This window comes from Pimephales promelas, chromosome 19 (assembly GCF_988280905.1).
Source record: "Pimephales promelas chromosome 19, fPimPro1.hap1.1, whole genome shotgun sequence".
NCBI lineage: Eukaryota > Metazoa > Chordata > Actinopteri > Cypriniformes > Leuciscidae > Pimephales > Pimephales promelas.
In genome coordinates, this window is record NC_142787.1 from 2,248,581 (window position 1) to 2,273,555 (window position 24,975).

General features: G+C 37.1%; 1 protein-coding gene across 2 annotated transcripts in view; it reads right to left on the minus strand.

Annotated features, from left to right (window-relative positions):
* Nucleotides 1-24,529, minus strand: part of shroom1 (shroom family member 1) — a 60,049-nt gene extending 35,520 nt beyond the window's left edge. The window contains exons 1-2 of one of the 2 annotated variants that reach the window (XM_039663667.2): nt 24,380-24,529; nt 7,222-7,267 (exon numbers count right to left, since the gene is read on the minus strand). The gene's annotated coding sequence lies outside the window, so the exon portion shown is untranslated. The remainder of the gene's footprint in view (nt 1-7,221; nt 7,268-24,379) is intronic. The other variant, XM_089123708.1, reaches the window with a different exon arrangement.
* Between the last annotated feature and the right edge of the window lie 446 nt (nt 24,530-24,975).

Consider the following 24,975-nt stretch of genomic DNA (forward strand, 5'->3'; position numbering starts at 1 on the left):
AAACGCCAAAGAAAAAAAATGAGTCTTAAGAGTAGACTGAATATTGAATTCAACTTACATTGTTAAATTTGAACAGACTACTGAACTTTATCACTTGGCGCGGAGAGTTGCTTATTCTGATCATTATTAATAATAAAAGTCGTTATTTATTGAGTACTGGTGTGTTTTAGAGTGAGGTTACGGGTGTTTTATCACTTCAGCATTAACACCGTACAAAAAGATTTTTCTTGTCAACTAGTAGTCATTCATTTAAGCCATTAGTCGACTAATCGCACATTTATATTCATTTAATTACATAGATATTTACAGTTGGGAATGCTGAACCATAATGAGCCTTTTATATATATATATAGGCTATTCCACGCTCAAGTGAACATCAAAACATCAAAATTAATCAAAATTAATGATTATGAATGTGCCATTTTAAGTGTCTGTTAATAAACTAGTGTTTTCTGAGTCAGTGTCGACCGCATCTATAGAGAGAAATGCATCTTTCATAGCAGAAAGTATTTGTTTTCGATTTTAAAAGTAGATATTTAAAGCTTTTTAGATATATTTCTCATGTCTGTGAGTGTACGCTGTAGCCTGTACGCTAGGGCTGTCAAATTAATGGGGTCCTTGTTTATGATTTCACTACTTTAATTTCTAACTTTCGTTAGTGTGTAATGTCGCATCAATCTCAATTGCATCAAAGTCAATCAAACATAACTTAGCTTTAACTTGACAATTACTATATTCTAGAGCTGCTGTCCAGTATCGTATCAGGACCAATACCAGCGTAAGTCACGTATTCGGATTTTCCAGATTCATCCTGCATGGATATCCGACATCCGTGAGCCATGTTTGCGCTTTAACGTTGTTGTGACTCCCGCCGGCTAGTCTGCTAGCTGGATGCAAACTGCGGAATGGATTTCCTGAACGGAGGCGCGACTCAATGAGACACAGAGCTATGAGACACGCCTCCGCTCCGGAAATCCAATCCGCAGTTTGCATCCAGCTAGCAGGAAAGCATTGAGCAGCGTTATGTCCGCAGTGTGGAAAAACCTCACACTGGAAACACCGCAGCGCAAGACAGCAAAATGCAATGTTTGCAAAGCCGTAATCATAGAGGCGGAAGCTCCCTCGCGTCGGTCAACACAACGAACGCAGTCAAACATTTAAAAAAGCATCATGTTAAAGGGTTAGTTCACCCAAAAATGAAAATTAAGTCATTAATTACTCACCCCCATGCTGTACCAACCCCGTAAGACCTTCGTTCGTCTTCGGAACACAAATGAAGATATTTTTGATTAAATTTGAGAGCTGTATAACTACCACATTGGCTCCTAAGGGACTGCCTCTTGACGGCCCAGAAAGTCAATGAAGAAAATGTTTAAATATCCCAAGTGACTACCGTGGCTCAACTATAAGTTTATCAAGCGGCGCGAATACTTTTTGTGCGAAAAAACAAACAAAAATAACGAGTTTATTCGACTATTTCTTTTCTTCCTTGTAGGCCAGAACGAGAATTCCTTAGATTTCCACGACGCATGAGAAATACAATTGGAGCCGTTTTATTTAGTTATTTTATTTATTTTTGAGTCCGAAATTCGTGTCCGAATTTTTTGCGCATTAAAAAATAAATACGACCTCACGTTATGTCAGTCACGCTTGCACACTGCCACTGAAACTTCGTCCATCAAAAAAAAAAAAAAAAAAAAAAAAAATCGAATCGGGTTTTTCGCATGCGTAGCGAGCAGTTTCAATGGCAATTTTGTTTTGACAATTCAGAGCCAGTGAATCGCGAATACGAAAAAACGCATATGGAAATTTCAGTGTGCAAGGGCCTTAAGATGTTTACAGTTATTGCACTTTTCTAATATTTGCCATTTTAATGCGTTGATTTGGTGATGCTACAAGAGCCAGTGCTGTTGTGCTGTTCAGATGCACACTGTTTTATTGATAGTGTGTGTGTGTAAGATGTTTACACTTGCACTTTTCTTATATTTCAAGACTCAAGACATTTTGGGAATGTAAATCCTTACAGTTGCATATTTGTTTTCAGAATGAGATTTTTCCTGTCAACAGGATTTCCTGTTTTTTCTGACCTTATACGTACCTCAAGTTGCCTTTGCATGCATACGTAGTACATATCACGCTTGTTGAGATGAGTTTATTTCAGTATCATATAAAATCAACAACAATAATGATAATAATAATATTAAAGCAAACACAGCTCTGGTATAGGAATAGGATCGGTATCGGACGATATCCAAATTCGGGTAGTGAATAAATGTGGATCGGCGCATCCCTACTGTAAACAAAACAATCTGTTACTGTAATTTCCTATTATCACTGTAAAGCTGCTTTGAACCAATCAATATACAGTAGTTAAAAGCGCTGTATACATGAAGGTGACTTGACTTGACTACGACAAACTGCTGGTAGGAACTACACAGGAAGTCCCGGGTTAGTGACGTCACAAACCCTAAAATTTAGCCCCGCCCACATCACTCTCTAGTCTAGGCAGTTCCCGCGCGAGCGATTTATAGATTTGCATTTAAAGGGACATAAACGAAACGACACGTTTTAGCTCACCCTCAAAAAGGTGGATGCATATTATATTATATCTCTTGTTTTTTTTATTTATGTATTCACGTTTGTACTGTACTTGTAGCACTTTGGGTACAAGAAAAGTGCAATATAAATAAAATGTATTATTATTATTAAAAAAAAAAATTATCTGTAGTGTATTTTGAGCTAAAACTTCACATACACACACTCTGGGGACAGACGTATTTTACATACTGTAAAAAGTGGCATTATACCACCCCTTTAAAAAATATATTTTGAATATTCGTAGATAAAAAAAAATCTAATTTTGAATATTTTCCGAATTAAAAAAAAAAAAAAAAAGCGAAAACGTATATTTAAATAAACTAGCCAATGGCTGTTGTTGCCAGTCTGTGGGTTGTGTATGATGGACGCAGGCTCCGATCTTTTAGTTTCATCCAGTTAGATCATGATTTCAAATGTTATGCAAACATATTGAGCTCATGTTTCTGAATGAGATTGTTGAGTTCGAAACCACTTTTGAAAAGGCTGTAAGTGTGTCGTTGGGTGTTTGCATAGCAGCCAGTCGCTCTTATTGAGTCCTTATCAGTGGCAAGGTGATTACATGGGATGGGAATGTGCAAGATAAGCTTAAGCACATACAGTACGGTGTTACATGTCATGTGTTTCACAGCATTGATTGATAACAATCTGACAAAGATGCTCGTTACTCGTGGCTTTCTCTGATGATTTAGCTTCAGTAAATTATGCTTTTCTTACTCACTATTTCTGTCTTGTTTCCACTCCAAATATCAAAAAATTCTTAAATCAAGATGCATTTACTGTACTAAATGAGTAAAATGTCATTAGATAATGTGTCTTGTTCTAGTTTTTTCCTAAAACAAGCTATGGGGTAATAAAAATAATCTTGTTTTTTGCATTTGAATTAAGATTATTTTTCTAACCCCATTGACAGAAAGTTTAGCTTGTTTTAGAAAAATACCCTCACTTTATTTTTTTTTAACCTTTATTTTTACCAGGAAAGAAGCACATTGAGATTAAAAATCTCTTTTACAAGAGCGTCCTGGCCAAAAAAATGTAGATTTTTCCCCAGAAAACAAGACATATTATCTAATATTCATCTAGTAAATGCATCTTGATTTTAGCGTTTTTAGACATTTGGACTGTAAACAAGACAACAATACTGAGTAAGAATTGTGTTTGCCTACAGTAGGACTCGTCACGTAGGTGGATTGCCCTCGCTTGACTGCACAGAAATGTTGTTTACAGCCAATAAGGACAAAGTTTTAGTTTTATGTAAAGCCGTTGTAAGCCTCATAGAGGAACACTACAACAACAAAAAAAGAAATACTGCAAGTCATCTAATGGCAATGCCAAATGCTGTATAGGCAATCTCAAATAGGCCTGTTTCAAGATCACTAAAAGACAAAAATCGGCCTGACGCACTTTTCAACTTTTGCAACTATGTTGGAAAAAGAAGAAGCTGAAAAACAGAGGTAATTCGACCTGGGCAGTGGAAATTGCTGAAATTCTCACATTACGTTTGCTGAGAGCCCACACCAGGGAGAGGTGGTGTCAGGTGACTGCCAGCTGTCAATCAAACTCAGCACAGTCACACACAACTCTAACGAAGATGATGAGTTCGCATAGCACTCAATGTGTTTTACAATACATATCTGAGATATAGCAAAAAATATCATGGTAACACTCTACAATAACATTAGTTAACATGAACTAAGAATGAACAATACTTCTACAGCATTTATTAATCTTAGATATTATTAATTTCAAAATTTACTAATAGGTTATTAAAATCAAAGATTGTAGTTAGGGTTAGCATTAGTTAATGCACTGTGAACTAACATGAGCAAACAATGACCATCTGGGCTTTTATTATCTAACATAAACAAAGATTAATAAATATTGTATTTGTAACAAATAAATTGCTCATTGTTAGTTCATGTTAATTAATACAATAACTAATGAACCTTATTATAAAGTGTTTATTACAATTTTACACATTCCACAATCCTATCATAATAATTTTTCATGTTAGTCTTATGACTGTTTTGCAAATTGCAGTACAGCCAAACTAATGCTATAACAATAATGACAGATCATTTTATTATCACTTGATTAGTATTTTATCTTTGTTATTAAAAATAAGAACAAAGATGCAAATCACAAATAAGACAAATAAAATAAAAATTGCTTTGATTTTTTTTTCATATAGGTCTATTTAACACAAGCATTCAAGTAAGAAATCGGGTGACACTTAATTTTAAGTTGGCGTAGTTACATTGTACCTAACCATTGTACCTAACTCCTATAAACCCCCAAAAACCTCATTTGAACCCCTACAAACCCCCCAAAAAACCTAACTCTACCTAATAAACCCTAACTCTTATACCCTATAAACCCTATAAAACACAACTTGAACCCCTATAAACCCCCCAAAACCTCACCCAAACCCCTATAAACCCCCAAAAACCTAACTCTAACCCCTATAAAACCCCAAAAACCCAAGTTGAACCCCTATAAACCCCTCAAACCCTCACTCAAACCCCCATAAAACCCAAAAAACTCTACCCTATAAACCCCTGAAAACCTAACACTACCCTATAAACCACCAAAAAACCCAAGGCGAACCCCTATAAACCCAACTCTACCCTATAAACCCCCAAAAACCCAAGTCGAACCCCTCTAAACCCCCAAAATCCTAACTCTAACCCCTATAACCCCCCCAAAAATATAACTCCACCCTATAAACCCCCAAAAACCTAACTCTAACCCCTATAACCCCCCAAAAAATATAACTCCACCCTATAAACCCCCAAAAACCTAACTCGAACCCCCAAAAAACTTAACTCTTACCCCTATAAACCCCCCAAAACCCAAGGCGAACCCCTATAAATCCCCCAAACCCTCACTCAAACCCCCATAACCCCCAAAAAATCTAATTCTACCCTAAAAACCCCTGAAAACCTAACACTACCCTATAAACCACCAAAAACCCAAGGCGAACCCCTATAAACCCCAAAAACCCAACTCTACCCTATAAACCCCCAAAAACCCAAGTCGAACCCCTCTAAACCCCCAAAATCCTAACTCTAACCCCTATAACCCCCCAAAAAATATAACTCCACCCTATAAACCCCCAAAAACCTAACTCGAACCCCCCAAAAACTTAACTCTTACCCCTATAAACCCCCCAAAACCCAAGGTGAACCCCTATAAATCCCCCAAACCCTCACTCAAACCCCCATAACCCCCAAAAAATCTAATTCTACCCTAAAAACCCCTGAAAACCTAACACTACCCTATAAACCACCAAAAACCCAAGGCGAACCCCTATAAACCCCAAAAACCCAACTCTACCCTATAAACCCCCAAAAACCCAAGTCGAACCCCTATAAACCCCCAAAAACCCAAGTCGAACCCCTATAACCCCCCCAAAAATATAACTCCACCCTATAAACCCCCAAAAACCTAACTCAAACCCCCCAAAAACTTAACTCTTACCCCTATAAACCCCCCAAAACCCAAGGCGAACCCCTATAAATCCCCCAAACCCTCACTCAAACCCCCATAACCCCCCAAAAATCTAATTCTACCCTAAAAACCCCTGAAAACCTAACACTACCCTATAAACCACCAAAAACCCAAGGCGAACCCCTATAAACCCCAAAAACCCAACTCTACCCTATAAACCCCCAAAAACCCAAGTCGAACCCCTATAAACCCCCAAAAACCCAAGTCGAACCCCTATAACCCCCCCAAAAATATAACTCCACCCTATAAACCCCCAAAAACCTAACTCAAACCCCCCAAAAACTTAACTCTTACCCCTATAAACCCCCCAAAACCCAAGGCGAACCCCTATAAATCCCCCAAACCCTCACTCAAACCCCCATAACCCCCAAAAAATCTAATTCTACCCTAAAAACCCCTGAAAACCTAACACTACCCTATAAACCACCAAAAACCCAAGGCGAACCCCTATAAACCCCAAAAACCCAACTCTACCCTATAAACCCCCAAAAACCCAAGTCGAACCCCTCTAAACCCCCAAAATCCTAACTCTAACCCCTATAACCCCCCCAAAAATATAACTCCACCCTATAAACCCCCAAAAACCTAACTCTACCCTATAAACCCCCCAAAACCCAAGGCAAACCCCTATAAACCCCAAAAACCTAACTCTAACCCCTATGAACCCCAAAATAAATTCTTCCTGTTTTGATTTTGGGTTGAGTCAGGGCATTTCTCTCAGGAGATTAACCCGAGTGTGTTTTCTCTTTACTCTTGCCAAGTCTTTATCAGGTGGTCAGGTGAAGACATGAGCTTAATGACCGACTCTTCAAACATTCCTTTCTGGATTCCTATTCAATGACCTTGAGATCGCTGACAATCATTCAGCAAAGCAAAGGTGAGATAGTGCGGTAATATAACAGACAGCTCACACTCACATTTGCATCTGTTCCTCTCAAATTTGACTTGCAAAATAATCAACTGAGAGATCACACACATCGGCTAGCAAAAGCACTAACCCTGACATTACTTGATGTGCCATGCTGACACCATTGAGAATCGTTATCTCAGCCCGATTCAAACCAGTGAGGAACATCTTCCCACTTGTTGACACTGACTGGTCTTACTAGCACATACCTGCAGATCTATGGAAGATCAATTCCTCCACGATTTTCCCATTGCGCTGCAAAAACAAAACAAAAAAAGTCAACTCTTCTGAGAATTAGAGATCATAAGATATAAGAACTATTCTATGAAACGGGTCAATTTTCCAGTTTGACGAGATAATGTTTTGTAAACATTATATCAAACAAATAATGAAATAAATGTTCAAATGTTAATAATTTCCAGATGATATCGTAATATTATTTTTGTTACAATGACGACATAAAATGCATTAATTTTGTTTAAAAATAATAATAATATCACACTTGCTATTTTTCACCCATATATTCAAACCTGAAAAGTGTCACACGGTCATAAATACATAAATGCGTAATCTAGCTTATATGCTTGTCCTGTACATTTGTGAATAAAAAAGAAAATGAGCATATTAAATTGCTTATTAAAAATTAATGAAGGGTATAATAGATTATGATTGATTTTTTACGACCCTGTCCGTCAAAATGACAGAAAATGCAGAAGTTTAACGCAACCTCTGTGTCCCTCGCATCGAATACTTTAAAAACCAATTTCAACTAATGATAGGATTTTTTGGGGACTTCAGAAAGCCCAGTCCAATTGGCTCGGTATTTATTTGTCATAAAAGATTTAATTCATAAAAGAATTTGAGCGATCTTAGGTTGGATCTGAACTGAAGGAATTAAAAATGGAACTGTTGCAGAAATGCAAAGCAAGTGGAAGAGAGAGAGAGAGAGAGAGAGAGAGAGAGAGAGAGAGAGAGAGAGAGAGAGAGAGAGAGAGAGAGAGAGAGAGAGAGAGAGAGAGAGAGAGAGAGAGAGAGAGAGAGAGGGGGAGAATATGAATGTTAAAGTGCTGCTATTATGCTATTTCAAAAGTTCCTATTTTTGTCTCCAACTGACAACCGGATTATATGCATATATATATATTATATATAATCCGGTTGTCAGTTGGAGACAAAAATAGGAACTTTTGAAATAGCATAAAAGTTCTCTCTCTCTGTGAATATACGTATATGTATGTACTGTAAATAAAAAAATAAAAACACTTACATTTTTTTTAATAATATACAGTACATTGCAGCATCATAATGTTTCTAAGAGAGTCTGAAAACTGTAATTTCAAAGATTCAGTCTCTCCAGTCTGTTGTGATTGGTCTACTCTGCTCTGATTGGTCAGATGGTCCAGTGTGTTGTGATTGGTCTACTCTGCTCTGATTGGTCAGATGGTCCAGTCTGTTGTGATTGGTCTACTCTGCTCTGATTGGTCAGATGGTCCAGTGTGTTGTGATTGGTCTACTCTGCTCTGATTGGTCAGATGGTCCAGTCTGTTGTGATTGGTCTACTCTGCTCTGATTGGTCAGATGGTCCAGTGTGTTGTGATTAATCTACTCTGCTCTGATTGGTCAGATGGCCCAGTCTGTTGTGATTGGTCTACTCTGCTCTGATTGGTCAGATGGCCCAGTCTGTTGTGATTGGTCTACTCTGCTCTGATTGGTCAGATGGTCCAGTCTGTTGTGATTGGTCTACTCTGCTCTGATTGGTCAGATGGTCCAGTGTGTTGTGATTGGTCTACTCTGCTCTGATTGGTCAGATGGTCCAGTCTGTTGTGATTGGTCTACTCTGCTCTGATTGGTCAGATGGTCCAGTCTGTTGTGATTGGTCTACTCTGCTCTGATTGGTCAGATGGTCCAGTCTGTTGTGATTGGTCTACTCTGCTCTGATTGGTCAGATGGTCCAGTCTGTTGTGATTGGTCTACTCTGCTCTGATTCAGTGGCGCCTCCAGAAATTTTTCGTAGGGGTGGCCAGATAGGGCCAGTTAAAATCTTGGGGTGGCACACCAAAACTACAGTATAAACCATAATTTCAGAATTGTTTTCTACTGTTGTAATAAACCAGCCTGTAGAAAACTATCAGAAAGACTTAAGGAAACTCCTACTGATACTTTGGTTTATTGTGTAATATTTAATGTTACTAATGATATTAGTAGGGCCCAACTAATATATATTACATTGTATATAATGATAGGCTATATTATATGATATAAGGGTCCTTGCCCCACAGCAAATTTCCAGATACTTACATAATTGTGATGAATTTAATCATTTTTAAGTTATTAGTTTGCAGTGTAAGATTACAGTTAACACCTTTAAATATTACATAAATGTATTATGAATTTTTAAAACACTTAATGAGTGTATACATCAGCAGCAAAAAGTAATTCTTGAAAAAATCTGCACAGTAATTTTATAAAATCTAAATATGTTAATAAAAAAAATTACTATTAGTTCTCTTTTAAAATTCAATCAGGCAATCATGTCACAATTTTATATTTATATATTAATGTCAAGAATTCAGAAGTGCATAGCCTAAACTACAAATAAATTATATACAATTAAATTATGCTTATTTAAAATGTATTGAGCAGGCTAGGTATAACAAAATATATTGGCTTTTAATAATATTTCAGTGCGCAAACCCATGATTACATGAAAAACAGAGAGCACACAGCGTGTATGCGCATCGCGGGTGCAGAATGATGTGCTCAAAGCAACATGGAGTCACAGTGTGCAGCAGCACTGCGCTTCAGAAGTGTGCATTTAAAAGCTCATGTCACAAATCGAAGAAATGTTGAGCGCACAAATCCAAGTGCGATTTGTTCCTTTGTTTCACAGTTATTGTGCGTTTGATGCCGATTCATAATATGTATGTGTGATCTAACAGAACACGGTAGTGAGTCGTTTAAAAACAGCAACAAACTCCAAGAAAATAAAGTAATTTTATGCGAATATACAGACTTTTATCTACAGATCATGCATTTATAATGTCAATATTGGAGAGAGTTTTACCGTGCATCCAAGAGGCGCGCGTGCTGTTTGAATATGAATGGAGAATGATGACAGCCGCAGAGGAGGGAAAACGAGTTTATACTTTAATGATGTAAATATACTTCTGTCCCTCACATTAAGCTATGGAATGACTTCAGATGACTTTGTCACCCAAACTGACGTGAAAAAAGCGGGAGGCGCCGAAAAGCGCGCTGTTTGCATCCCTGCCTGTCCAAACGTGGCAAAAACACACCTAAAAGCTGCTGTAACAGTATACCATTTGGCACTTAAAAAGCACGTCACGACACATAATTCCCCGTCTTCTTTTACTTAAGAATATTTTTGAATTATTTATAAAATGCATAACTGATGCTACAAAAATTAATACTGGCCATTGGGGTGGCCAATGGGGTGGCCAGGAGTCGGCCAGGGGTGGCCATGGCCACCCCTGGCCACCCCCTGGTGGCGCCATTGCTCTGATTGGTCAGATGGTCCAGTGTGTTGTGATTAATCTACTCTGCTTTGATTGGTCAGATGGTCCAGTGTGTTGTGATTGGTCTACTCTGCTCTGATTGGTCAAATGGTCCAGTGTGTTGAGATTGCTCTGATCGGTCATACATAAACTATCTTTTATATATTTTTGGCATCAAAATTTGTATATTTGATATCACAGCTCACTGAAGTTTGAAGAAAACCGAGTAAGCAGAGGACAGCAAAGCCGGCCTCAAAATGATAGTAAAATCTATATTAAAAAAAATCACATCAGTTGATTTTTGTTGATGTGCTTAGAAATAATACCATTTTATTAACACATAGTAAAAGTTGTTTTACATTATTACATATGTATATGAGGGAAAAAGATCTCAGCAACAAAGACAGCAACAAAGACACCCTTACTTACAACTGCAGCTAATGGAAAGTTCAGCTTTCAGAGCTGCGCATTCATCCTTTACACAGCGTAGGACGCGTGGAGCTCAACACAAAGACCTTTAAGGTAAAAATGAACTAATATAAGATAATTGCCGCTATTAAAATCTTAATATGGAAGGAATGTGACAAATGTGTTCAGTCGCTGCACTTTTGTTAATTACAGCAGATGACAAAGACCAGCCGTTACAGTGTAAGAGAGAGTGAGAGTTGCGTTGGAAAGAAACACAGATTAAACTTCAGCCAGTTGCATTGCCAGTTTAGCGCTTTGAACTTTGTTTCCTGGCACTAATTCAGAGGCTAATTCAAAGGACTATAGAATCATGGAAATCACGGAAAGAGGCATGCAGTGTCGCTGCTCTCCGCTCTCTTACATCTTGGTGTCTGAAATATGCCTGAAATGCAATGTAATTATGGGATAAAAAGCACATCTACCACATTCTGAATACCTTTTTTTATGAGCCAAAATGACAAACGTTTCAAGAAAGACGCATCAGAAGCAACCTAAATGCGTCTCTAGAGCACACATTGTGTTTATCGTGCAATTTATACGCGAAAATGAGTTTTTATGTGCATATGATACGCATGGGTAGGTTTAGGGTAAGATTAGTAGTGGTGTAGGGTGCATGTGTATTATACGTTTGGGCAGTGGTGGAATGTAACGAAGTACAAATACTTTGTTACTTTATTTAAGTACATTTTTCACGTATCTTTACTTTACTTAAGTAGAATAAAAAGTGCATACTTTTTACTTTTACTTCGTTACATTTTGCAGCAATTATTATACATTTCTACAACTTCTGTTACTTTTTCATTACATTTCCTGATCAGTTTTTCCCTGCCAAAGCGTAATCTGACCGTTCGTTCGTTGCACGTTTGTCTCACCAGTGACGTTTGGTTGCCATAGATACATCAACTAAATGCTTCTTGCACGCAGTGTTTATCGTGCAAGTTATAAGCCAAAATTTGTTTTTACGTGCATAGGAAACACAATGTGTATTTTTTTTTTTGCCTCATTTTTTTTACGGCAAGCAAAGAGGTTCAGAATTACACCATAAATTAATCGCGTCAACTGCCAAACATAGTTATTAACATATAGTAAGGATAAGCATGGTTTATATTACCTAATTGCAAGCTTGTTTCAGAAATGGTGACAACTATTTTTTTCCATCATTATTGAACATCATTATAGGAGTATTTGGTTGAATGAGTTAGAATTAAATGTTTTATTAATCATTAGAAAATAGTCATTAAGAGAATCAATTGTTATGCAAGTACTTTTACTTTTAATACTTAAAGTACATTTAAAATCAGGTACTTTTCCCTTTTTACTTAAGTATGGTTGTCATTGTGTTACTTCTACTTTTACTAAAGTAAATATTTATCTGGTTATTTGTACTTTTACTTAAGTACTGAGATTCAGTACTTCCTCCACCACTGCGTTTGGGTAGGATTAGTGGTGTGGGGTGTGTGTGTATTACATGCAATAAAGTGCGTATCAAATGCACATGAAAACTGTGTATAAATATGCATGTAAAAACTAATTTTCGCATATGAATTGCACGATAAATACAACGTGCACTATAGAGACGCATTTTCATAAGATCAGGCAGATCAGCGACATGAGTGATGCGACAACTTGTCTATGAACAGCGATAATATTTAAGACTCTTTGTACCATTAAAACATGGCTTGCATTTCAGCGTGGGATTGCAGGTTTCCCACTTATAATGGGAATTTCCAGCATTATTGACATTTATGCATTTGGCAGACGCTTTTATCCAAAGCGACTCGCATTGCATTTCAGGTACACACATTTTACATTCTTATCAGTTCTTGCTTGCCCGCAAACATTGATTTGTCAAGCAAAAAAGCAATTTTATTACTCGTTCGCTCTCTGAGAGATGGTTTCTCTGCACACATACAGTAAAGCCACATCACAAACAGCTTGCCAGTAACAAAAGTTATTTTTCGCGGATTATATCGCTTTAACGGGGGAAAAAACACGCGAAATTGTGTCAAAGTTCCAGTCTTGGTTAGTAAACTCTTAAACACAAGTTAGTTATGTCTTAAATAAGCATAAAACATGTAACAGTGTGACAGACAAACAGTCATGGATCCGTGCACTAGCTCAAGTGTCAGCAGTCACAGGCCTACTGTCTGTAATTAATGTTGTCGTCAAAACAACAAAAGATAGCTTTAATTGTAAGGAATCAGAATTACTAGCCTATGTATTTAATTTAGTCAGGACTAACAGACTATCAGTGCTATTTTTCATTTGATTACTTTACTTATTTTCTGTACTAGAACTGCCACAAAATATTTATCTTTATTTGTATCTCATTATTTTATATTAATTTTTGCTACTTTTTTCAGTTTAATTAAAAGATTGAAATCAAGGTTCCTTGTGTTGTGTAAACTCTGAAAAACAAAATTACCCCATTGTAAAAAAGCATTGAGTGAGAAAACATTTCGTTTGTTTTATGCTTGTTTCAGGTTTTGTTCACGTGTTTTATGCTTGACGGAAATATGCAACAGAAAAATGGTCTAAAAAATTCAGACCCTGCATTAAAACTTCCTGCAAGTTTCATAAATTGTCCTCCTCATTATAAACAAAGCATTTATTTAATCAAGCTCCAAAAACAGCTTGTTTTGTTATTGATGGATCTGTGATGTCACACAGGCAAATACATTTGCATGTGCCTGACTCCAGAGCAAGACATTGACAAATAGTATACAGTACATCATCTCATCATAGGCTCCGCCCACTGTCGTTTGTCACTTAACAGCTGATATTTGCCTAAACTGGACGTGACCGTTGCGTCAAAAGCAAATATGAGCCAGTATAATGACTGATACAGTTTACAGATGTGTGTTCAGATTACAGTGACTGACGCTGATACACTGATACAGTATACAGATGTGTGTTCAGATTATAATGACTGACGCTGATACACCGATACAGTATACAGATGTGTGTTCAGATTATAATGACTGACGCTGATACACTGATACAGTATACAGATGTGTGTTCAGATTATAATGACTGACTCTGATACACTGATACAGTATACAGATGTGTGTTCAGATTATAATGACTGACGCTGATACAACGAAACAGTATACAGATGTGTGTTCAGATTATAATAACTGACTCTGATACACCGATACAGTATACAGATGTGTGTTCAGATTATAATGACTGACGCTGATACACTGATACAGTATACAGATGTGTGTTCAGATTATAATAACTGACTCTGATACACCGATACAGTATACAGATGTGTGTTCAGATTATAATGACTGACGCTGATACACCGATACAGTATACAGATGTGTGTTCAGATTATAATGACTGATGCTGATACACTGATACAGTATACAGATGTGTGTTCAGATTATAATGACTGACTCTGATACACCGATACAGTATACAGATGTGTGTTCAGATTATAATGACTGACGCTGATACACCGATACAGTATACAGATGTGTGTTCAGATTATAATGACTGACGCTGATACAACGAAACAGTATACAGATGTGTGTTCAGATTATAATGACTGACTCTGATACACCGATACAGTATACAGATGTGTGTTCAGATTATAATGACTGACGCTGATACACTGATACAGTATACAGATGTGTGATCAGATTATAATGACTGACGCTGATACACTGATACAGTATACAGATGTGTGTTCAGATTATAATGACTGACGCTGATACACCGATACAGTATACAGATGTGTGTTCAGATTATAATGACTGACGCTGATACACCGATACAGTATACAGATGTGTGTTCAGATTATAATGACTGACGCTGATACAACGAAACAGTATACAGATGTGTGTTCAGATTATAATGACTGACTCTGATACACCGATACAGTATACAGATGTGTGTTCAGATTATAATGACTGACGCTGATACACTGATACAGTATACAGATGTGTGATCAGATTATAATGACTGACGCTGATACACTGATACAGTATACAGATGTGTGTTCAGATTATAATGACTGACGCTGATACACTGATACAGTATACAGATGTGTGTTCAGATTATAATGACTGACGCTGATACACTGATACAGTATACAGATGTGTGTTCAGATTATAATGACTGACGCTGATACACTGATACAGTATACAGATGTGTGTTCAGATTATAATGACTGATGCTGATACACTGATACAGTATACAGATGTGTGTTCAGATTATAATGACTGACTCTGATACACTGATACAGTATACAGATGTGTGTTCAGATTATAATGACTGACGCTGATACAACGAAACAGTATACAGATGTGTGTTCAGATTATAATAACTGACTCTGATACACCGATACAGTATACAGATGTGTGTTCAGATTATAATGACTGACGCTGATACACCGATACAGTATACAGATGTGTGTTCAGATTATAATGACTGATGCTGATACACTGATACAGTATACAGATGTGTGTTCAGATTATAATGACTGACGCTGATACACCGATACAGTATACAGATGTGTGTTCAGATTATAATGACTGACGCTGATACACCGATACAGTATACAGATGTGTGTTCAGATTATAATGACTGACGCTGATACACCGATACAGTATACAGATGTGTGTTCAGATTATAATGACTGATGCTGATACACTGATACAGTATACAGATGTGTGATCAGATTATAATGACTGACTCTGATACACCGATACAGTATACAGATGTGTGTTCAGATTATAGTGACTGACACTGATACACTGATACAGTATACAGATGCGTGTTCAGATTATAGTGACTGACACTGATACACTGATACAGTATACAGATGTGTGTTCAGATTATAATGACTGACACTGATAGACTGATACAGTATACAGATGTGTGTTCAGATTATAATGACTGACACTGATACACTGATACAGTATACAGATGTGTGTTCAGATTATAATGACTGACTCTGATACACTGATACAGTATACAGATGTGTGTTCAGATTATAATGACTGACACTGATACACTGATACAGTATACAGATGTGTGTTCAGATTATAATGACTGACTCTGATACACTGATACAGTATACAGATGCGTGTTCAGATTATAATGACTGACACTGATAGACTGATACAGTATACAGATGTGTGTTCAGATTATAATGACTGACACTGATACACTGATACAGTATACAGATGTGTGTTCAGATTATAATGACTGACTCTGATACACTGATACAGTATACAGATGTGTGTTCAGATTATAATGACTGACTCTGATACACTGATACAGTATACAGATGCGTGTTCAGATTATAATGACTGACACTGATACACTGATACAGTATACAGATGTGTGTTCAGATTATAATGACTGACTCTGATACACTGATACAGTATACAGATGCGTGTTCAGATTATAATGACTGACACTGATACACTGATACAGTATACAGATGTGTGTTCAGATTATAATGACTGACACTGATAGACTGATACAGTATACAGATGTGTGTTCAGATTATAATGACTGACGCTGATACACTGATACAGTATACAGATGTGTGTTCAGATTATAATGACTGACTCTGATACACTGATACAGTATACAGATGCGTGTTCAGATTATAATGACTGACACTGATACACTGATACAGTATACAGATGCGTGTTCAGATTATAATGACTGACGCTGATACACCGATACAGTATACAGATGTGTGTTCAGATTATAATGACTGACGCTGATACACCGATACAGTATACAGATGCGTGTTCAGATTATAGTGACTGACACTGATACACTGATACAGTATACAGATGCGTGTTCAGATTATAGTGACTGACACTGATACACTGATACAGTATACAGATGTGTGTTCAGATTATAATGACTGACACTGATAGACTGATACAGTATACAGATGTGTGTTCAGATTATAATGACTGACACTGATACACTGATACAGTATACAGATGTGTGTTCAGATTATAATGACTGACACTGATACACTGATACAGTATACAGATGTGTGTTCAGATTATAATGACTGACACTGATAGACTGATACAGTATACAGATGTGTGTTCAGATTATAATGACTGACGCTGATACACTGATACAGTATACAGATGTGTGTTCAGATTATAATGACTGACACTGATACACTGATACAGTATACAGATGTGTGTTCAGATTATAATGACTGACGCTGATACACTGATACAGTATACAGATGTGTGTTCAGATTATAATGACTGACGCTGATACACTGATACAGTATACAGATGCGTGATCAGATTATAATGACTGACGCTGATACACCGATACAGTATACAGATGTGTGTTCAGATTATAATGACTGACGCTGATACACTGATACAGTATACAGATGCGTGATCAGATTATAATGACTGACGCTGATACACCGATACAGTATACAGATGCGTGATCAGATTATAATGACTGACGCTGATACACCGATACAGTATACAGATGCGTGATCAGATTATAATGACTGACGCTGATACACCGATACAGTATACAGATGTGTGTTCAGATTATAATGACAGACGCTGATACACTGATACAGTATACAGATGTGTGTTCAGATTATAATGACTGACGCTGATACACCGATACAGTATACAGATGCGTGATCAGATTATAATGACTGACGCTGATACACCGATACAGTATACAGATGTGTGTTCAGATTATAATGACTGACGCTGATACACCGATACAGTATACAGATGCGTGATCAGATTATAATGACTGACGCTGATACACCGATACAGTATACAGATGCGTGATCAGATTATAATGACTGACGCTGATACACCGATACAGTATACAGATGTGTGTTCAGATTATAATGACTGACGCTGATACACTGATACAGTATACAGATGCGTGATCAGATTATAATGACTGACGCTGATACACCGATACAGTATACAGATGTGTGTTCAGATTATAATGACTGACGCTGATACACTGATACAGTATACAGATGCGTGATCAGATTATAATGACTGACGCTGATACACCGATACAGTATACAGATGTGTGTTCAGATTATAATGACTGACGCTGATACACCGATACAGTATACAGATGTGTGTTCAGATTATAATGACTGACGCTGATACACTGATACAGTATACAGATGCGTGATCAGATTATAATGACTGACGCTGATACACTGATACAGTATACAGATGCGTGATCAGATTATAATGACTGACGCTGATACACCGATACAGTATACAGATGCGTGATCAGATTATAATGACTGACGCTGATACACCGATACAGTATACAGATGTGTGTTCAGATTATAATGACTGACGCTGATACACTGATACAGTATACAGATGTGTGTTCAGATTATAATGACTGACGCTGATACACTGATACAGTATACAGATGTGTGTTCAGATTATAATGACTGACGCTGATACACTGATACAGTATACAGACGTGTGTTCAGATTATAATGACTGACGCTGATACACTGATACAGTATACAGATGCGTGATCAGATTATAATGACTGACGCTGATACACCGATACAGTATACAGATGCGTGATCAGATTATAATGACTGACGCTGATACACCGATACAGTATACAGATGTGTGTTCAGATTATAATGACTGACGCTGATACACTGATACAGTATACAGATGCGTGATCAGATTATAATGACTGACACTGATACACCGATACAGTATACAGATGTGTGTTCAGATTATAATGACTGACGCTGATACACTGATACAGTATACAGATGTGTGATCAGATTATAATGACTGACGCTGATACACTGATACAGTATACAGATGTGTGTTCAGATTATAATGACTGACGCTGATACACCGATACAGTATACAGATGCGTGTTCAGATTATAATGACTGACGCTGATACACCGATACAGTATACAGATGCGTGATCAGATTATAATGACTGACACTGATACACCGATACAGTATACAGATGCGTGATCAGATTATAATGACTGACGCTGATACACCGATACAGTATACAGATGCGTGATCAGATTATAATGACTGACACTGATACACTGATACAGTATACAGATGCGTGATCAGATTATAATGACTGACACTGATACACCGATACAGTATACAGATGCGTGATCAGATTATAATGACTGACGCTGATACACCGATACAGTATACAGATGCGTGATCAGATTATAATGACTGACGCTGATACACCGATACAGTATACAGATGTGTGTTCAGATTATAATGACTGACGCTGATACACTGATACAGTATACAGATGCGTGATCAGATTATAATGACTGACACTGATACACCGATACAGTATACAGATGTGTGTTCAGATTATAATGACTGACGCTGATACACTGATACAGTATACAGATGTGTGTTCAGATTATAATGACTGACGCTGATACACCGATACAGTATACAGATGCGTGTTCAGATTATAATGACTGACGCTGATACACCGATACAGTATACAGATGCGTGATCAGATTATAATGACTGACACTGATACACCGATACAGTATACAGATGCGTGATCAGATTATAATGACTGACGCTGATACACCGATACAGTATACAGATGCGTGATCAGATTATAATGACTGACACTGATACACTGATACAGTATACAGATGCGTGATCAGATTATAATGACTGACACTGATACACCGATACAGTATACAGATGCGTGATCAGATTATAATGACTGACGCTGATACACCGATACAGTATACAGATGCGTGATCAGATTATAATGACCGACACTGATACACTGATACAGTATACAGATGCGTGATCAGATTATAATGACTGACACTGATACACCGATACAGTATACAGATGCGTGATCAGATTATAATGACTGACGCTGATACACCGATACAGTATACAGATGCGTGATCAGATTATAATGACTGACGCTGATACACTGATACAGTATACAGATGTGTGTTCAGATTATAATGACTGACGCTGATACACTGATACAGTATACAGACGTGTGTTCAGATTATAATGACTGACGCTGATACACTGATACAGTATACAGATGCGTGATCAGATTATAATGACTGACGCTGATACACCGATACAGTATACAGATGTGTGTTCAGATTATAATGACTGACACTGATACACCGATACAGTATACAGATGTGTGTTCAGATTATAATGACTGACACTGATACACTGATACAGTATACAGATGTGTGTTCAGATTATAATGACTGACGCTGATACACTGATACAGTATACAGATGCGTGTTCAGATTATAATGACTGACACTGATACACCGATACAGTATACAGATGTGTGTTCAGATTATAATGACAGACGCTGATACACTGATACAGTATACAGATGTGTGTTCAGATTATAATGACTGACGCTGATACACTGATACAGTATACAGATGTGTGTTCAGATTATAATGACTGACGCTGATACACTGATTCAGTATACAGATGTGTGTTCAGATTATAATGACTGACTCTGATACACTGATACAGTATACAGATGTGTGTTCAGATTATAATGACTGACTCTGATACACTGATACAGTATACAGATGTGTGTTCAGATTATAATGACTGACGCTGATACAGTGATACAGTATACAGATGTGTGTTCAGATTATAATGACTGACACTGATACACTGATACAGTATACAGATGTGTGTTCAGATTATAATGACTGACGCTGATACACTGATACAGTATACAGATGTGTGTTCAGATTATAATGACTGACGCTGATACACTGATTCAGTATACAGATGCGTGTTCAGATTATAGTGACTGACACTGATACAGTGATACAGTACACAGACGCGTGATCAGATTATAATGACTGATGCTGATACAGTGATAGCGTCATCACAAACCACAAGAAAATGATTTCATAATGCTTTGTATGTAAACGATGGTGTTGTATGGACAATGTTTTCAAAACACTTTCTGTGTTGATACTGTTTCCTATGCAATGACGTTAGCCAATCATAACAGATGCTGCGAAGCTGTAAATTTGCAGCGCCTTAAAAAACTGATCATTTCAGACAGAGACAGATTGAGGGTTGAAAATAATCAGTTTTCTATATTTATATTTGTTTGTTTTTATTTTTTTGTATATAAAAACTTTATTAATATTACAAGTAAACTTCAAGGAACATAATCAAATAAAATAAAAATAAAAATCCATGTTTTTTGGATTTACCCACAAATGAATTACTTTGGGATGCCCTTTTTACAATGCCTCTTAAACTTACTTGATCTTGAAATTATTTAATTGCATGTCAAAGCAGAATTTGGTTTATTGGCATTAGAAAGTGGTGCAACTTTTGCTGGACAAATAGAGTGGCATTAATCATAATGCACCCAAGTGAGAGTATTAAAATGTCAGACATTTCATTGTCTTCTGTCATGCTTGATCACTCGGAGACGCTGAAGCAATCTGTCACCTTCTACGGGAATTCCTCTGGGAACCCGAGGTCGAGCCGTTAGGATCATGCTGATTCCTCTTCATGAGTTACAGCTCTCTCATTTAATAAATTACAAGTGGGTCACATGATTGTGAGCGCTGGAATAATGAAAGGATGATATGAACTTTAGCTGAGACAAACATCATTACCTTATCCACCTTTTTCCTGAACGAGAACGTTCCTCATTATTCATACCAGAATGAGCTTTCTGTTCAAAATGTTTTATTGGTATATTTATAAATTGGATAAATCTAAATCCAAACTTTTATATAATTAATTTTTGAGAGCCTGATTACAAAAGTCTTGCCATTAAAAGCCACGTCCCAAGATCTTCCCACGATCTTCTCATTATAATTTTATGTAGATTATATGACAGATTTGCGCTGCACATGTTGCACTGAACTGTATTTTCCTTTTCTGAAGTGATTCCAATCATATTTCCAGCTATTCAAAGCCATCAAGTTGAACAGTGTGCATCTGAAGCATCTCAGCTGGAGGAAATAATACATTATACATTATCGGGCCGATAACATTAAAAAATGAACATATATCGGCCGATACCGACATGGTGGCCGATATATCGTGCATCCTTAATAGCAGACTCACACCATATGCTGAGACCATAATGTCACCGAGACTAAACAAGCAGTAGCCAATCAGACAGCAGTGTACAAAAGCAACTCAAGGGAGCATTCAAGAGGTTTCATTTATTCGAGCTCAAGAAACACACACACACACACACACACACACACACAGAGAGAGAGAGAGAGAGCAACGCACAAACACTGAACTCAGTTCTGTTTGTGCTTGAACGGACACATACACATTGCTAACATGAACTTAAACAGCAGAGAAAGAAAACAGATGCGTATCATTACATTGGATCGGTGCATTCACTCTTAAAGTGACAGCAGCCTAATATACCCACTGCTGTCTGTGGCAATGTTAATAAAAAAAAACAGAGAAAATCACGTTTTTGCAGCTTTATCAAAGATTAGCCTGATTATATTTCATTTAAGACTATGCAGTGCTATTGTGCATCTGATTTTTCAATTTCTGTATGTGAATACTGGAAAACAAAAAGCACTGCTTGTTTAATTTCTATCTTTCTTCTATTGTATCTATAATTGTATTTTTGCTTTGTTTATTATTTTCTATGTAGATTTACTCCCCAACAAAATCACCTCAATCATGCTAGAATTATTAATTCTTAACAATAGAGGCATTCAAGTCATCTGGTAATGAAATATGAAATATCGCAATGTCATTTTTTTTCGCAATGTCATCATGGCGGTGGGTTTTGCATTGGCGAGTCTTTTAATTTTTTTGGAAAGTGATCATTTTCCCATTTTAATGTAGATATCACATTAAATACTTATTTTTTACATGGCTTTTTTGTGTGTAATTTTGGCATGATAGTCATAGTCCCCATTGATTCACTTTCAATACATGGGAAATGTATTTTCCACACTCATCTAAATGATGAATGAATTTTCTTTTTTGGACTATTGCTTTAAAACTCAAGAAGTGACGAGACTAGGGAGCAGCGGGAACAAGTACATCTTACCAAAGTACGAACTGTTTGACAATATTTATTACAACAAGAGCTCAGATGACTTTGCACCAGATCGGTTTACCTTCTTCATCAGGCCTGACTTACATCTGCCTCACTGATAATGGCATTTTTAATTTTATTTCTAAATTGTTTGGTTTAATTTTATCGCTTGATTTCAAACAGAAAGTTTGGCTTTTTTAACCACAGAACATCAATGTCAAAAGCAACAGTTTGAGATGCATTTAATAGATAAACAAGTTTGTTGCCTGGATAAACCAGTTTGCACTGAGGATGTTAAAGTAACACCCAAACATTAATGGATTATCTTCATGCAAAACAACTGAATGTTACATTGTATGTAAATGATCACTGTAAAACCTCGTCAATAGACAAGCACGCAAGCATAATTGACCCTGTTTTAACAACAATCCAAGCATGCAAATCTTCTTCTTCAAATTTGCTTTAAAAAATGCTCTGTGAATGCATTTTCTGAAGGTGTGTCTTATTGACAAGAGTGAGAAGGGCCAGGTTTTGTGTAGGTGTTTTTACAGGTCTTGTTTCTAGATGCAGAAAAGCCCAACCGAGAACATGGGGTGGCAGAGATACAGTTTCAGCAAGTGGACAAAACCCCAGTGTCTGGTTTCCTGCGAACAACACACAGCAAAGCTGTCACGTTTTCACCACTCTTAATTCATCTTGCACTCATTACCAGGCTGAATAATTCATCCGAACTGGAGTCAGGCAGCATCAGACAGTGATGCAAAATAACACTTATGAAAAATACACTGCAAATACCTCTTTAAAACCGAAAAGTTATCTGCTTTACATAAAGTATGTATTTTATTTTTTCTGTGCAGCACTTAGGTTGTTTCAAAGTTTGCTTGGATTTGATTAACACTGATAAAAACCAGGATTTCAGCTGGTCTACATGGTCTGGTGTTTTTATAAATGTTGTTTTATATATTTCCCCCTGAACATGCCATTGTACATGTATAGTGAGGTCAGAATCTGTTCTGCGTGATTACCTCTTTCCCTGGTGGGACAAAGTCCCCGAACATAATGCATTCAGCACAAAAACCCTCTTGTGTAATAATAATAGCGTTACACTTACTTACCCCGTATTAAAAGTACATACTTTCGAGTGAACGTCCAGTAACTTTTCAAGTGAAACCATTCCAGATAGTTACTGTCAATACAGAGACATCGTTTGGTTTGATCCACCTGTTGCGGTTGTGAGCCGTTGACCGAAACTATTATTTACAAAACGATACCAGCAGTTTTAATAAACTCCCCGTGTATCTGCTTACCTGAAGGCTTCTGTCAGGGTGTATTCCGACCTCACTGCTCGAGTCCACTGTGTTTCATAACGCCAGCGGCCGGGTTAATGTCATAAACTTGAGTGTTAGAAACATAATTCCGTTTGTCTTCAGGCAGAGTGATGCGCCTGCCACCCCTGTCTCGGGAGCGCGCAGAGGGCGGGGCTATAGGGGCGGAGCTTAAAAGAGGGCGGACTTTTCCTGGAGAAAGTTTCCTGAAAGTGCCCATCATCATCAAAGTCACGGGATATTTGTTTATGATAAAGTTAATGCCTCATTAACTGTAAACATGTAAGTCCAGAGATGAATGCTGGCTAGTCAAAAGCTTGGAAAGCATTTTGCTAATACTTATATTCATTGCATTTATTTGGTCAAAGATATGATCATTAGAATTTAAAATAATGTTTTATGTGAATATGTTAAAATGAAATTTATTCCTGTGATCAAAGCTGAATTTTCAGCATCATTACTCTCCAGTCTTCAGTGCCACGTGATTCTTCAGAAATCCAGTGCAAGAATGAGAACATATCTAAAATGGAAACTTGCCTGGCTTATAATTGAAAATGTGTTAACAGTTCAATGGGCAT